General features: G+C 46.0%; 1 protein-coding gene and 2 long non-coding RNA genes across 4 annotated transcripts in view; 2 read left to right on the plus strand and 1 right to left on the minus strand.

Annotated features, from left to right (window-relative positions):
• MEIS1 (Meis homeobox 1) overlaps positions 1 to 1,115 on the plus strand; it is a 206,849-nt gene extending 205,734 nt beyond the window's left edge. For both annotated transcript variants that reach the window (XM_053284453.1, XM_053284454.1), the window contains exon 12: positions 1 to 1,115. This exon is cut by the window's left edge and continues 391 nt beyond it. The gene's annotated coding sequence lies outside the window, so the exon portion shown is untranslated.
• A 4,937-nt stretch (positions 1,116 to 6,052) lies between these two features.
• Positions 6,053 to 9,901, plus strand: LOC128339976 (uncharacterized). Its single transcript, XR_008313369.1, has 2 exons — positions 6,053 to 6,170; positions 8,033 to 9,901. It is a non-coding gene; the product is annotated as an uncharacterized LOC128339976 (long non-coding RNA).
• Positions 9,902 to 12,435: 2,534 nt separating this feature from the next.
• On the minus strand, positions 12,436 to 13,620 carry LOC128346017 (uncharacterized). Its single transcript, XR_008316744.1, has 2 exons — positions 13,334 to 13,620; positions 12,436 to 12,718 (listed from the first exon to the last, which is right to left on the minus strand). It is a non-coding gene; the product is annotated as an uncharacterized LOC128346017 (long non-coding RNA).
• Positions 13,621 to 14,773: the final 1,153 nt, after the last annotated feature.

Below are 14,773 nucleotides of genomic sequence, written 5' to 3' on the forward strand. Positions count from 1 at the left end.
TATTCTACTTTATAGGGACCCTGAAAAGCAGGAAAACCACACCAACTGAAGTCAACTTCTGGGGACATGCAAAATAACTATATAAGGCAGCAGAGTGGAATATTGTAAAATGCTATTATTCTGTTATCCATATTATGTTGTTTCTTATAGATTTTTTAAGAAAAAAATGTGAATTTTTTTCCACACTATGTGTGTTGTTTCCATAGCTCTTCACTTCCTCCAGAAGCCTCCTTACATTTTTTTAAAAAGCCTTACAGTTACCTTGCAAATGGGGGGGGGGTTATTTGCAGGATTCTTAGAGCATTAAAAATATCTATGTCAGGCAGAAGAACATTTCTTCTATCCTAGGATTTCAGCCATGCACTCTGTATTTCTCTCTCTCCCCCCCCCCCCCCGCTTTTTTCTAGCCTGGGGCGTGAATTTGCATGTCTAATTCATTTACTCACCATATTTGAATTGGCCTGAACAGATGTAAATCGGGAAGGATGGGAAAAACTGCAGTCCTCAACAATGATTAATCAGCTGTTGCAGGCATTGTCTTAAGGAGACTGGTAGGAGGAGTCATGGAAACCAAGAGAAAGTGTATTTGGACTTAATTGTCACATCAAAGCATCATTGTCCCCATGCAGCAAAAACCACCACCTACATCACTTCCTGTTTTTATGCCGCTCAAAACATGAACTGAAGAGTTATTTTTACTATGTTGACTTTATTTTTTGGGCAAAGCATCAGTCGTGCATTTTTCCATAGTCCCATCATGGAGCATATATGTATACATTGTAAATAAATTTTGTGCAAAAAGGACTGGAAAAATGAACTGTATTATTGCATTTTTTTTTGTAAAAGTAGCAGTTTGGTATGAGTTGGCATGCATACAGATTTACTAAGTGGGATAAGCTAATTATACTTTTGTTGTGGTTAAACAAATGCTTGTTGATAGCCTTTTTCTATCAAGAAACCAAGGAGCTAATTATTATTAATAATCATTGCACATTGAGTCTTAGAGTTTCTGATTGAAACTGTTTGGATTGTACAATAACTCAAAGCCCAGTTGTAGTAGTTTGAGTGCAGTAATGAAATCTGAATCTAAAATAAAAGCAAATTATTTTTTGTCACACTGGCTCAACTGCTTGAAAAATTTCTTTTACTGCCCCCCAGCCCTCCAAATCTGTAGCAATTTTCTAGCAATATGCCAATCTATCTCTTGAAATAATTAAATTTTAGCTTCAGATAACGTTTTTTTCTATAGGAAATTATTCTATGATGCCCTTTTGTTAACCGTTTTTCTTAGAACTTACCCTGTTTATTTTCAGGGTGATAACTTGAATTATCAAAATTTAAGATTCCAGGTCAAAATAGATGTAACTGTATAAGATTGGATGGAATGTAAGTATTACATCTTGTTAAATGACACACATCTGACATTTGAGTTAAATTGCTAGAGTAAGTTGGCTAAACCTCAAATTTGACCACAGCTGGGGTGTAGGACAGGTTGCTTTTTTAAAATTCTCTCTAAATCTGAATAAGTGCAGATTTGTACAATAACTACTTGTAGTAAAGGGGTGACATAGTTTTTTAAAAAAATCTAATGCTAATAAATAAATCCTGTGCTGTGATTGGCTGTAGGGTTGGGTAATTAACCAATTTTGCATCACACCTGTACTTTGTACATTGAAGCCAACTGGTTAAATAGAACCAAATGACATGTTTAGGTTCAATACCTTATAATTTTCTTTTAAATAAAATCACAGCTGTTTTTTAAAAAAAATTGTTTCCTAAGGGCATGGGAAATATACAAATATTTTAGCTACATCAATTTAAAAATAAAAACAACTTAAAAGATACTAGCATTAACTGGTTGATGTGAACAAAATAGCTTAGTGGTGAGAACTCTGGTGTCTGCCATTCAAATAGATGTCACCCCATAAAACCGCCCAGAACAATTCCCTTTAAAAAAAAAAATTACAAGAGAGACCCAGTTGTTTTGTGGGTTTACTAGGCAAGGTTTGATTGATGGGTTTACCTGCTGCTTGAAACATTATGCCTCTCACCTTTTGTTTACTGAGGCTATTTGGAGAAGTTTCTCTGTGATGAATTCTCAAATAAGAAATATCAGAACTGAAGCCTGGTTAGAAGTTGCACCTTCTAAACTGGACGTTTTGCTCCCAGTTCCAGATGTGATTATGGCAAGTCGGTGCTGAAGGAATTCACTCTGCACTTGCCCAACTACAAACTCTGTCCCCAAATTTTAAACTTTGAGTATTGAATCCAAACCCCATAATTATGCTCAGGGGTCAAATTAAACTATGTATTTACATTAATATTAAAGCCCCCTTTGTGGATAAAAGCATGCTTTATAGTTACAAACAGACCTCCTCCCATTTCATTTTATCTTCTTTTTAGATAGAAGTGGAGTTTTCAGTCAGCATATTACTATCAGTTAATGGCCATGTGTTTACTTTACCCATTAATAAGTGCTCTGTTGGGTACATCTGTTTAGTTGTGTGAGTCACAGTACCTCAACTTCTCCAGGAGCTAAAATAGCTGCTGGGATGGACCACAATAAAGGTCTAGCCCACGTGCTTAAAAGCGGGGGGGGGGGAGAAAGGCGTGGCTAGTTGGAAAGAAGCGAGACAGTCAATAGTGGCTAGTAATTTAGAAAAACCAAACTTAAATATAGAAGCTTTCTCGATCTGTCCTTCCTGAAGGGACCCCCACCCCATTTTTAAAGAGCCAGAAAGTGGTCAGTTTTCTTGATTCTGAACTGCGCGAGAAGCAATACTGGCAAGATATCTGTTGCCAAAATCTAAACTATTAGGCGATCGGACTCTTCGTTAATTTAAAATTATTTTCTAAGATCCGCCTTCAAATAAACCGCCCCTTTCACTCCCAAGAGTTGAGCAACACGCGTTTCTACCGCCTTAAAGCGGGGGGGGGAGGTTTCCCCTCCCCCATTAATAATGTACTTTATTTTGTAGATTTCAAGTTCTTAAAAAAAAAAATTCCTGGAAAACAAAACGTCCTCTCAGTATTATATCCCAAGACACTTAATCAGCTGTAATTATAACACATTAATGAATAATATGCCTTGAGAGTATTTTTTTTTGTTTTGTTATTGTTCATCCATGATGTTAGACGGCTTTTACAGGCAGAGGAAAGAGAAGTAAACGGGTTACAAATAGGGAATTATCCCTCGTTTAGCATTAAAATTCATTTAGATAAAATTGCCACAAACATTTAAATGGAGAGATTAGTTCCCCCTCACGCCTTATTGCACACTCTCAATGGCTCCGTTAAGAACATTTTACACGTTGGAAATTCCGCCGTCTCAGGCTGCTTGCTGTTTCCTAGCTACCCACATTCAAAGCAAAGGCAGCAGCAACAGAGGGAGAGAGGGAGAGGTGGGGGGTTGGTAGGGGGAAAGTTTGTGTGTGTGTGTGAGTGTGTGTGTGTGTGTTTGGCAACCAGACTGCAATTCATCCGCTTGAATCTGCTTTAAGTAAAGGGGGGGGGGGACACAGGAGGTTTTCCTCTCTCTAAAACACCCAGTAACCCTATATGGAAAGAAAGGCGCTGCTGCTGCTGTGGCTGCTCCGCTTTTTTTCCTTTTCCACCAAGCTGGGAATCAAGTTTTAGTTAGGCGAGGGCTGTCTCGCACAAAGAAATCGAGATTGATTTATGTCCATATTGGGGGGCACGGGCGGGGGGAGAGACAGGACACGCACACGCACACCAAGATTTACACATAATGGTTTCTAGTGTCTTTCCGTTCGGCGCATTTACAGCGCGCCCACTGGGGCTGGAGCGGAGAGGGGGGAGCGGGCGGCGGTGGCCGGGGGTGGTAGGAAGCTATCGAACGCGCTGCTTAAACGCATCCCGATTTGCAGCACTGTGAGCGGAGTGTGGTTGTCTGTATTTAAAAATCTCTGGAGGGATTAGTTTGAAAACAGATCAGTTGTCCTCCTCCTCCTCTCTTCTCCCTCCCTCCTCTTTCCCCCCTCTTTTTCTCTCGCTGCCACCCGCTGCAGAGCCAAAGGAGAAGGAATGTCAGCTTCGACTGCCATCTTTTGGGGATTTGGAAAAACGACCCGATAGGTAGGAGCCCTCCCTCCTCGCTTCCCCTTTCCCTCCTCTCCCAAGCTTGTCTTTCCAAAACCGGGTTCCTGCTTTCTAGCGGGCATTGAAATATTTTTTTGTTTCTTTTTTTAGGGGCGGAGGGAGACCTGACCGCACAAATCTTTGGCTCGGAATAATTTTTGAATGAAAATTAACTTGAATTGTGGTGGCGGAGGCTTATTTAGGTGCTTTTGGGGGGTAAGGGTCCCCACCATCACGTTGCCCTTTCTGTGCTCCACTTTGTTCCGTGCGAAGAAGGAAGTACAAAGCAAAAGTTTTGCTTAGTGACGTTGATTTTGCTTTGTGAGCTTTTTGCCCTCCCGCCTGCAAAACATTGTCGGACAATGCCGCATGCGCGTTACGGCTTCTGGACTACTCTTTTCTCTGCTTAGTCTGTGCTCGGCTACGTTACCGTATTATACTGAATCGAGTGCCATGTAAGAAAATGTGTTAAAGCCGGCTCAGCGGCGTGTGGGGGAGATGTTTGCAGAGGGAGGGCAAGGCGAGCCAGGGCTCCTAGACTTTTTAGATGGGTGAGAATGTTCTCGGTCCCTTTCTGCTTTTGCTTCCCGTGCAAAGCTTTGCGTGGATAATGTCAAGTTCAACGCACGTGTTCCAAGGTTGAAACACCGGGGGCGGGGGGCAGTTTCCAATAAAAATAAGGCAAAACCTCAAACTCATGGATCTTATTTGATCAGCGCTGCGGGTCCATCCAAAGCCACACAGAACCGTCCTCTTTTTCTGCCTCCTTGGTACCGAACGGCAAATTTGGAGATCCTCTGCCCCTTTTATTTTGCTGAGCGGAAAGCGTTCGCCTAAAGTCTTATGGAGATTTGGTTGGCAGGACGCGGGCTGCATTTGAACTTCTCCGAGAGCCGGCCTTTTGCTCCAAAGCGGAGTGGAGTGGGGCGGGGGGTGGAGAGAGAAAGCCAGGCAATATTGATTTCTATCGGCCCGCTTCGTAGTTGCATCGCCCCGGAGAGGTTAGGGAGAAGCGGAGCCCTTCACAGCTCTAACCGAGGAAAACAAACTCATGAAGCACTGACGGTTTCTGTACAAGTCAGCGGTAGGGCTTGAAGTGAGTCGTGTAGCTCTAAGTTCCGTAGATGAACCGGGGTGGTTAAAACCGACGACTCCCTTCCCTGTAATCTTTGGTTCTGTGAAAATGCCTCCGATCCGCCCCGCTGTCCTCGGTCACCCTTGCGTTCTTTCTACTCTATGAAATAGGGCGAGTTTAAAAAAAAAGTGTGTGTGTGGGGGGGGGACACTGTAGGCAATCCGAAGTGAATGTGGATTTGAGGGGAGACCGCCCTGTTAACTTTATTTGTCTGGGCGGAGCCAGAGTGGAGTTTCAGAAGTACCGTACAACTTTCGTTGCTTGGCTTATGTTTACCACACATTTAAGAACCTGAAGTCAGAAGGAGGGGCGGCGGGGATTTTAAAAAAGGCGATCGCTTGTTTGTGGCGGTGTGGGAATTTCATGCGCGAAGATGTGTCAGGAAAACAGTCGTCATGTCGTTCAGCGTCTGCGACCCTCCCCCTCCCCAAATCCGGCACCACAAACTAGGATTAGTTGTTATCCTCCCACCCACTCAACTTTCCAGTCTCCAGATAGAGTTCAAGCCCTGGAGACAAGAGCGGATTTGCGTTTTAAAGCCGGTCTGTTATCGATTGTCTCCTTTGGCCTCCCAGCCCCAGCCCCGCCGTGCCGAGCAGGCCCCTCGTCTGACAGTCCCCTAAAGGGCAGAAGAGGGGAAGCCGCCGCCGCCGCCTCCCAGCCTCTTCTACTTGGGACTAGAGGGACAGGGAAGTGTAGCATCCATCTGCTGAGAGCAGAAACCGCCTCCTGTGGACATTTCTGTGACGGGTGGGAATGCAAAACCAACCAGCCACCCTCTCTCCTGTGTCAAAATGACTCTTGTGTCAAGGTGAAAAGGCGGCCAGGTGTGGAGGGAACAGAGTCATCTCATCTCTTTACCTGGGGTCGCCTGCTTCCTGAAATGCATGCCGCCTGTGGGGGTGTGTGTGTGTTTGAAGGAATCCCCATGCAAGGGGTACGTGTGTATGGAGGGCGGCGGGGGACTGGCTGGAGTTTTCCCCGCGGACTGAAACTAGCCCGAGAAGTTCCAAAAGAGACCCGGAAAGCGGAGATCAGTGAGCGGCTCTTCTTCCTAAACTGCTGCTTCAGTCCCATGTTGTAAGCAAGGACTTGGCTTTGCTGGCTGCTGTTTCCATGCCCCATCAAACAGCTACAGAGACTTCCCTTTTATAAGGAGTCGGCTGTCTGACTGATTTTGGAGAGGGGTTGTGGGGTGGGTTTTTGTTTGTTTGCTTCCTTGCTTGCTTTTTGCTTTCCCCCTTTCCTCATTTTGGGGGACTAAAATATGCCTTGACTTGGGAGCGAATTCGTCTCATAGAGGCACAAAACTTGCTCCCTAAGCATATTTACGTAGAAGTTAGTGAGACTTACTTCCCAAGTGAATTAACTTGGGCAGCGGGGGTGGCTAAACGTGGAGAATAGCGGGGGTGGCTAAACGAGTGCAAAGACAAGCCTTTCGCACACACGTATAAGGCCCTTTTCAAAAGGTTTCCGATAGCCCCTCGCTCTGGTTACACGCAGTACACACGGTTAATCATGGAAGGCAGGTTTTCAAGGGAGCGTACACACATTCTACTGAAGGAATCTTGCTGCTTTTACAAGGCTTCAAAAAGTCGGGTATCCACAATAACTAGGAAATAGCAGAAACTATCCTACTAACTTGACAGTTTAGGTAGAGACTTCTCTTCCAAACGCAAGCACATCTACTAGGTGATAGAGAGCGCCACTATTCACAAAGGCCATTTCTGTGGATTGTCTTAACGCACCGATCCTGAACTTCGTCCTTGGAAGAAAGTCGCAGGGTTCTCAGTGGAAGTCGAATGGTTATGGTTCGAATGTTGGATACAGACCCCCACACTGGTAGGATCAGGTAGTTTCTAGGTTAAGGACTCAAGCGTCTCCTTGTTTTGTTTTAAGCGCGCGTGCGTGTGTTCGCCATCCAAACCTTGCTGTGTTTCCTGAAGGGGTAAAAGAAGGCTCACTCCGACTCAAGATTTGGAATCACAAAAGGGGTCACGGACGGTTATTAGACTGCTAACATACAGTGTTTAACATACAGGCTTAACATACATTGAGATCTTCTCTAAAGTGTGTGCGTTGGGGTGGGGGGAGGTGTGGAAGGGACGGAACCCCCTTTCTGAATCTGAATATTTATTCTAGAAGTGCGATAGCAAAAGATCTGCTTTTGTTAGGCTTCCCGAGGTACTTGCTGGAAGGTAGTTAATAAACTCCTAAGCAGTCAGCAGCTTTGTATTTTATGTAGCGGACAGAGAAAATCTTCCAGGGCTTTAATGTGTGAAATAACTGAATGCCTGTGTGGCAGCTGTTTCTAAAGCCAAAACTAACTCTTTGGAAGAAGGGAGGGGGGAAGGGGGGAGAGAGGAGAGTGAAAGGCAAAAGAAAAGACTGCTCATTTTTTCCTTTGGTGCCATTTTGGATGTCATCTGTTTCCTTGGTGACTGTGTTCAGCCCCCCAAAGCCCCTGGGCTCCTGGATTGTTAGAAAAAAAGCATGCTATTTCTGCACCGTCATTTATCACTGTCACCGCATAATGATTCCCCTTGCAGCTCCTTATTGATGTTTGTAATTGCATTATCTCATAAAGGGGAGGGGGTGAGGTGGGGGGAGATGATCAATGAAACCACGCCGTGCATTGTGGGGTCAGAAGATGCCCAAGTACTGTTTGTCCCTATCTTTTAAAAAATAAAACCACCACGAATCTTTAGAACTGCATTCAGAAGGGATTAAATGTGACCTGGGACGTGGTAGGCGATCCTACAGGGACGTCACCGCAATTCTCTTCTCTTTCTCTTTCAGAGGTTTGTGTAACCTTTTGCTGAAATGCTAAATCAAGTACCTGCCTTGCATACCAACGAAATAAAGAGCCGTCGTTGATTGGGGCGAGGTGTGGGCGGCTCGGGATACACGCTGTCAAAAGTGGGCAGATGAAAGTTGGGAATAAGCACCAGCGATCCCCCCTCTTTTTCTCCGGCAGCCACCCCGTTTTTGATGAATTGAACTCTATAGGGACCTTGACAAAGACCATCTCTGGAAGCACTTAGCAGCCCACACCACTTTCAAGCCCTCTACTCCAACCCCACTTTTCTCCCACCCGCACCCTCCGATTAATGAATGCGGGCTGCAGAGTTCGAGGGATCGCCTCCAGCTCCTCAGTTAGATCACTTCGTTTTAGGCTAGGTGACGGCTAACTTTAGAGTTAGCCGAGTAGTGACAAATGCGTCCAAACTCCCCAATTGAAGTCTCCGCAACTGAAGCAAGCGCTAGTGAAGTCCCTTTGTCAACTGATGGGAGGAAACGGGGTCTGGTTAGTTAAACAGGGTGGCAGCTTGGTGTGGCGTGGAATTGTAATCATCCACGAGGAAAACTGAGCTGGCGTGTTAACACAGGAGAGGGCAAACGCAAAAGACGGCGTGTGTGTGCGCGCGCGCCTGTTTTTACCTCGATCCATATATTTGGAAGTCTCTGTCCCATTCCAATTGAACTTAAATTAGGATTGCCGCCCTGTCTCAAGTGTGTAAAATGGTCCTCTTGTGTGATTTTCCACTCAAAGCACCATTGGACTGACTCAGAAATGTCTGAACCTCATGAGCTTCAGATCTGTTTAGGCAAAGGCAAGGCAGAAGCAATATACACACAGTTATGCCAAGTTCAAGCCAGAAATTGTGGAAGTTGGGCATATGTTCTGTACCTGATCATCTTTTAAAAAGAAAAATAACACGCAAACACTTCTTGAGTTAAATCGGAAATGCTAACCAGACATCTCTCCTGTCACGTTTAAAGACAAAAGGTGGTGCGAGGGAATTCTTGACGAGGCAAAGAAAATTGCCCCTTTGCTCTTCGCCTCTTCCTTTTCCAAGTTAGCGTACTTTAAAATCCCCACCTTGAAAAGAGGGGTAACGAAGTAAAACAGAACTTTAAAATTAATGCAATGCAGAATTAACTCCACAACTTGCTGCCAGAAGTTAAGCATAGTGATGTTGGTTTCTGTTCTCGGGAATCATCACAGCACATCTGTATTAAGATGACACCCCAGTCTTGCGCCCATTTCTTGGAAGCAAAACCAGATGACTTTTGTGGACGCTAAGTCCGGAATTTGTGATGGAGCAGGAGTGCGAGATGTATATAGAATCCAAGAGACTGCGATTCTTAAAACGTTTAGGTAGAAGCGAAGTCAGTGACACCGTGTTTACCTACACGTCTTTAAGATGGCGATAAGAAATGAAAGCAATAACTCGGTCCCCAACCCAATAGAGGCGTAATTGGAAGTAATTTGGGTTCCATGGGACAGTCCACGGGGCCAAGACCAAAACGCACTGAAGTAAAAAGCAAGCATCCCTGGAAAGGAGGGTATATACCATGGGACCAACTTTCAGATGAGTGTTCCCAGGATCGGCATAAACTAAACGGTGACTGAAACAAAACAACCTTGTTTATACTGAGTAGTGGGGAAGGTTGAATACCTTAACGTTAGAACAGCTTTCTCTGCCAAACTGCCTGCAGAAAACGGTTGCATTCAAGAAAAACACATCGGAAAAAAGGAAAGAGTTCTGGAGGAAAAGTGACTGAAATGGTTTCACCTTAGCAGTCAGTAACCACCACAGCTCTGTAGCGACCGTTTCTTTATTATTTGAAAATGTTAATAAATCAGTGTCTGGGTGTAATGTCGTTATTGTCTGAATCGCATCAAGTCTCTTTCGTCTCTCATGCAGTTAACTTCTTCGTCCGTTTCTCCCCTTGACCACTTCTCGAGCTATAGAAGCAAATAAAGGCTGCATGTTGAAGCAACTTGTTTCAACATACAGAAACAAGAGATACATTGCTTGTTTCAACATACACTCTTTATTTGCTTCTATATTTATTTCAAACAAGAATGTTGATAAAGAGACAGAATTTTCACGTTGAATACATTTTTGGAGGATTTATTCTTCTCCCCTTTAATGAGTTAGTTAATCAGACAAGCCTTTTCTACCGATTCTCCACCCGCCCCCAGAAAAAGGAAGAAGAAGAATATTCATGATGAAGCCCGTGGTTAAAAGAGTGAAAAACAAAATTTGTGTTTAAAAATTATTTGTTTATAGAACGAACATTATATATTTGTGTGTGTGTTTGTGTGTATACACACACACATATATACACGCACAAACATATATATATCATGATTATATATTACATGCATTACATACATACACACACACACACACACACTTCAGTTGCAACAAAAAATCCCACGAGATTTACGATTATTAAATATTTGATTGCCATGTTAATGCTTCTTATTCTACCTTTCATTTGCATTTTAATCTATCGAATCTTTACAGTTTTCCTGCCTCCTACGCGAGTGATTGATTACAGATCTGGAGGGGGAGACACGCACAAACACCGACCAACAAGCTAGCTTTCTCTGTCCTCGTCCTCTCTTTCTTCTGTCTATGAAGCCTTCCTTAACAATGTTAATGCAACCAGGACAAATTAATTATACCGTTTTAAATGTCAAAGGTATAAATAATTTCCCCTCCACTCAAATGCTGGATTTTCCCGCCCCTGATTTTCCCGCCCCTGATTCTAGTTGGCAGGTTGTTGCTTTCTTTTTTAAAATATAGAAGGTCTGATCATCCTTATAAAATACAATTAAATGAAACACAGGCGCGCAAACAACGCGATTTTAAATCAATGTTCTTGTTTGGATTTGTTTTTTTTAGGTGAGAAGTTCAGGAGCATGCTATTTATGTTTTCCTTGACAACCCCGCGTTCTCGTCTCCCAAATAAGGCACAACTAAACAGGGTTGGGAACGTGGAGGGTAATATCGACAAATTGTTTTGAGACCAACAGCGAAGACAAAAGAAATAGACACAACAACCTTTCCTATGTTTATTTTCTGTCCCGATCTTCATTAGCCTGCTGTCTGCTGCCCTTTTGGCTACGACGCTTTCCAGATCCAGGTGTCGGTGGGGCCCGATCCTTTAGTCCCGTTGGGTGGGATGCAGAGGTGGATGACCCCACCCCCTTCCTCCTACAAAAAGCGAACCGGAATGTAGCAATTTGAGTAATATAGGTAGTTATGCCTATTCCCATTCATCCTATGGACTATGAAAAAAGTGTTGGGTGGGGTGGGGTTAGCCGACGTTGGTATTTTGAGAAATAGCGTTTTAAAATGTGTGCCTACTTTGGAGGTGGCGTAGGGGAAATCCCACACTACTAACTGCTGGGCAAAGAAGGGAGATCAGCACGCAAGAAGAGGATACTTTGGCAGAGTTGGAGGATTTCTCCCGCTCGGGGCAAGAGAGGAGCTGAAACATGTCAGTGTGTCCGCGCTGAGAGAGCCTCGCCTACTCCGGCTTCCAGGCGCTCGTCCCTGACTAATCTCCTTTATTGACAGGCGATCGTTGTTGCCGGTTCACACAACCCTTGTCCGCAATAGCGACAAGACCTCGCATGCTGGGCGCCTTTCGCGCGTAGGAAAGCTCTCTAGCAAGCGAACGAGCCCAAAGAGGGTTAATGGGATTATAGTGCTACTAAAGCGCTTCTTGCTTGCTCAGTCCATGGAGCTGAACCGATTTGTGGGTGTCTTACGATTGCTTGGCGCGAGTGTTTGCGTGTTGTGTGTGTGCGCGCGCGCGTGTCTCAATTTGTGATCTTACAGTACGGCCGCATGCACGTGCTTGGAAAGTCCACTATTGCAAGCGAGGGGAGACTCGCTTCCGAGTTTCGGAGAGAAAATTGTATTTTTAGAATCAAGGTGCGAGCCAGCAGCCACTGAACGCCCCCACCCCACCCCGAGATGGGCAAACGGTCCATATATTGGCCACTGGCAGCCATCGTGCTGCAGATTGTCAGACCGCTGGCAGACACGAGTTGCAATCCTGAAGAAGAAACATACTGCCTGGACGTCTCATTGCAACAAATCCCAGAGAGGCAGGAGCAACTTGGATGACAAAAGAAAGGCTGCCTGGACACGGAAAAGGGATCGAAATACAGCTCCAAGCGGGGGGCGGGGGGTAACTAAGCAGGCGGAGAGGGGCACCCCGGAAAGGACAGACAGGGGAAACTGATTGTGCGCCCAGAGTATAAAAATGAGCCGGGGGCACTCTGGGTCCCTCAAGGGGGCGAAGATAGATTTGTGAAGCCAAGCTGGGAGACAGGGCTGGGAAGATTTAAAGGGAAGGAGAGAGCCGATGATGAAGAAAGTCGTAGTCAGGTGTCCCATCCACTGCAGCTTTATTGTGGGGGTCGTAACCGCGAGATTTATTTATTGCCGAGGCTGTATAGTAAAGATAATGACCCCAAACTCGAGATAAATGCTCACGCCCCGAAGCGGGCCCATTGCTGGCTTTTTGATTGGAGCGCGCCAGCAAGAGCGAAAGGTGAAAGTGGCCTCCTCCTCTCAGCCACAGACGGGGATCCGCCGGTTTCTGCGCAGTGCCAGGTTCGAAAGAGGACACTCGAGTCAATGAGGAGTTCTGTGGGCGGCGGAGGGCTTATTTCTAGGGGGAAGAAAGGGGCAGGAGAGAGAATGGATGCTGGGGTCGCAGTGGCGGGGGTGGGGTGTCTTCCCCGCCCTCTGGCTTTCCACGAGAGCAACGGGCACCCGCGGGTGGAAGAATGGCGGCCTCACGCCCGGACTTCTCGCTTGTTGAGAGCCGAACCGAGGGAGCAAGGGGCTGAAGAAGCAGCCATTGGAACAGGCAGGCTGCTGGGATGGGGAATTCCTGCCGCAACTTCGCCAGCAAGCAACGAGGGAGGGAGATGCCTTGGCGGAGGAGGAGGAGGGCCTTTTCAAAATCAAAAGGACGTGCCTCCTGCAGAGATGTGGGGTGGGGGTGGGGGTGGTGAACTCCTTGTTTGACCTCCTAAGGCGAGTGACGGGATCCCCCCACCCACTTTTAACCTTGGGTGGTCTCATGGACTCAGGTGGTGGGACTCACGCAGTGGAAGCGCTCCTGCCTCCGGACGCCCGCCGCGGGCGCTCGGGTCTTGCCCAGCCGCCCACTGCCCAAGGAGCTCCGTGGAACTCGCGATCTCGCTAAAGGGAATCCGGAGTCTCTAGGCCCGCGGAGGTTCGGGGAGTGTTAAACACCAGCAGCTCCTGCTGAACTTACGGGTCTCTGAGAGCCTCATCATGTTTACTGGGGAAGTAATTTCCATTCATGGTCTTCCTTTTAGTGAGGTTAGGAGGACTGGAACCTTCATTGTGCTTCACGTTTGATGGATCGGGCCCCTTCTGCACAGAGGACTTCAGTTTTTATTCAAACACGCAAGAGTCAGTGAAAACACCTCTCTTTCTGGGGGTGGGGTTGGAAATGGGTCCTTAGCCAGATGGAGACTTCGCTCCGACGTGACTCGAGAGGAGCAGGAGGAGGTGCTTGCTGTAGCTGTGGGACTCTCTTCCGGCGCAGCCACACCCCAAATTCTGCTTCGTGCCCAACCAGATAAAAGCATCCAAGAGAGCCACGACCTTGGCGCTTGATTGCCAAGGTCAGAGCAAAAGAGGCTGCCTCAGGTGTCAGCGGCTGCTCAGCTCCTCTCCACCTGATGTGATCTGATCCAATAATAGCCACTGTGTTAGCCTTTAATGAGGCACCCTGAGAGAGCTTAGTAATTCCCCTTCCCAACCCCGCCCTGTCTCTGCGACGATGCCAAAGGATCCAGAGATGCTAAGCAGCCAACATCTTCTTCTGCCCAATTCCGCCCTCACCCCCCGCCCTTTATGTTCAGACCTATCGTGTTTCACCTCACAATCGTCGCTTACATTCTGGCTTCCCTTTGATCCGGGTATGCTCAGGAAAAGTACCTGAGATAATGGCGAGAGAGAGCGAGAAAGAAAGAAAGAAAGAGGGAGGGGTGTGGGGGCTTGTGTGAGATGGTGAAGTTGAAAACAGACCAAACTCTCTACATACTTTAAAACATAGAAAACAATGTCAGCGTCATTGCTTTCTATGCAACTGGACTATTTCTACTCCCAAGATTATCTTCAAACATCTACCTTACCCATCGCACATCCTTTCCAGTCCGTATCCCCGTTCACATAAATACATCCCAAATCAGTCTCTCTCTCTCTCTCTCTCTCTCTCTCTCTCTCACACACACACACACACACACACACACACACACACACACACACACGGGTTCACATTGCATACAAAGAAAACAATTACCAGCATTCTGTGCCCTCTGAATGACAAGTTGTCTGTCTGACTTCAAAGGATGGTAACCTAATTGTTTCCAGAGTTTAAAAGTAATTAAGCTGCATTAGATAAAAGTAAGCAACGCAGAAAAGGTCCCCCCCCCACTCCCTTTCGCGCTAAGACCCTTCTTGGACACAAATGAATCTGTCGCTTTTCTCTCACTTTCTCTCGTATACATTTGACAATATAAACTGATTTTTAACATCTCAATTCGCAGCCCCTTGAAACGGCACCACTTGGATGTATGTGCAGAAGACGTGCTCCGGCAGAAGTCAATAGGGCTATGGCAAAGTATGTTGGTTTAAACTGGGTTGTAGGCTGGGATGATGCCTGGCTTATTAAAGGGCAGGTTGA

Source organism: Hemicordylus capensis, chromosome 1 (genome assembly GCF_027244095.1).
Source record: "Hemicordylus capensis ecotype Gifberg chromosome 1, rHemCap1.1.pri, whole genome shotgun sequence".
NCBI lineage: Eukaryota > Metazoa > Chordata > Lepidosauria > Squamata > Cordylidae > Hemicordylus > Hemicordylus capensis.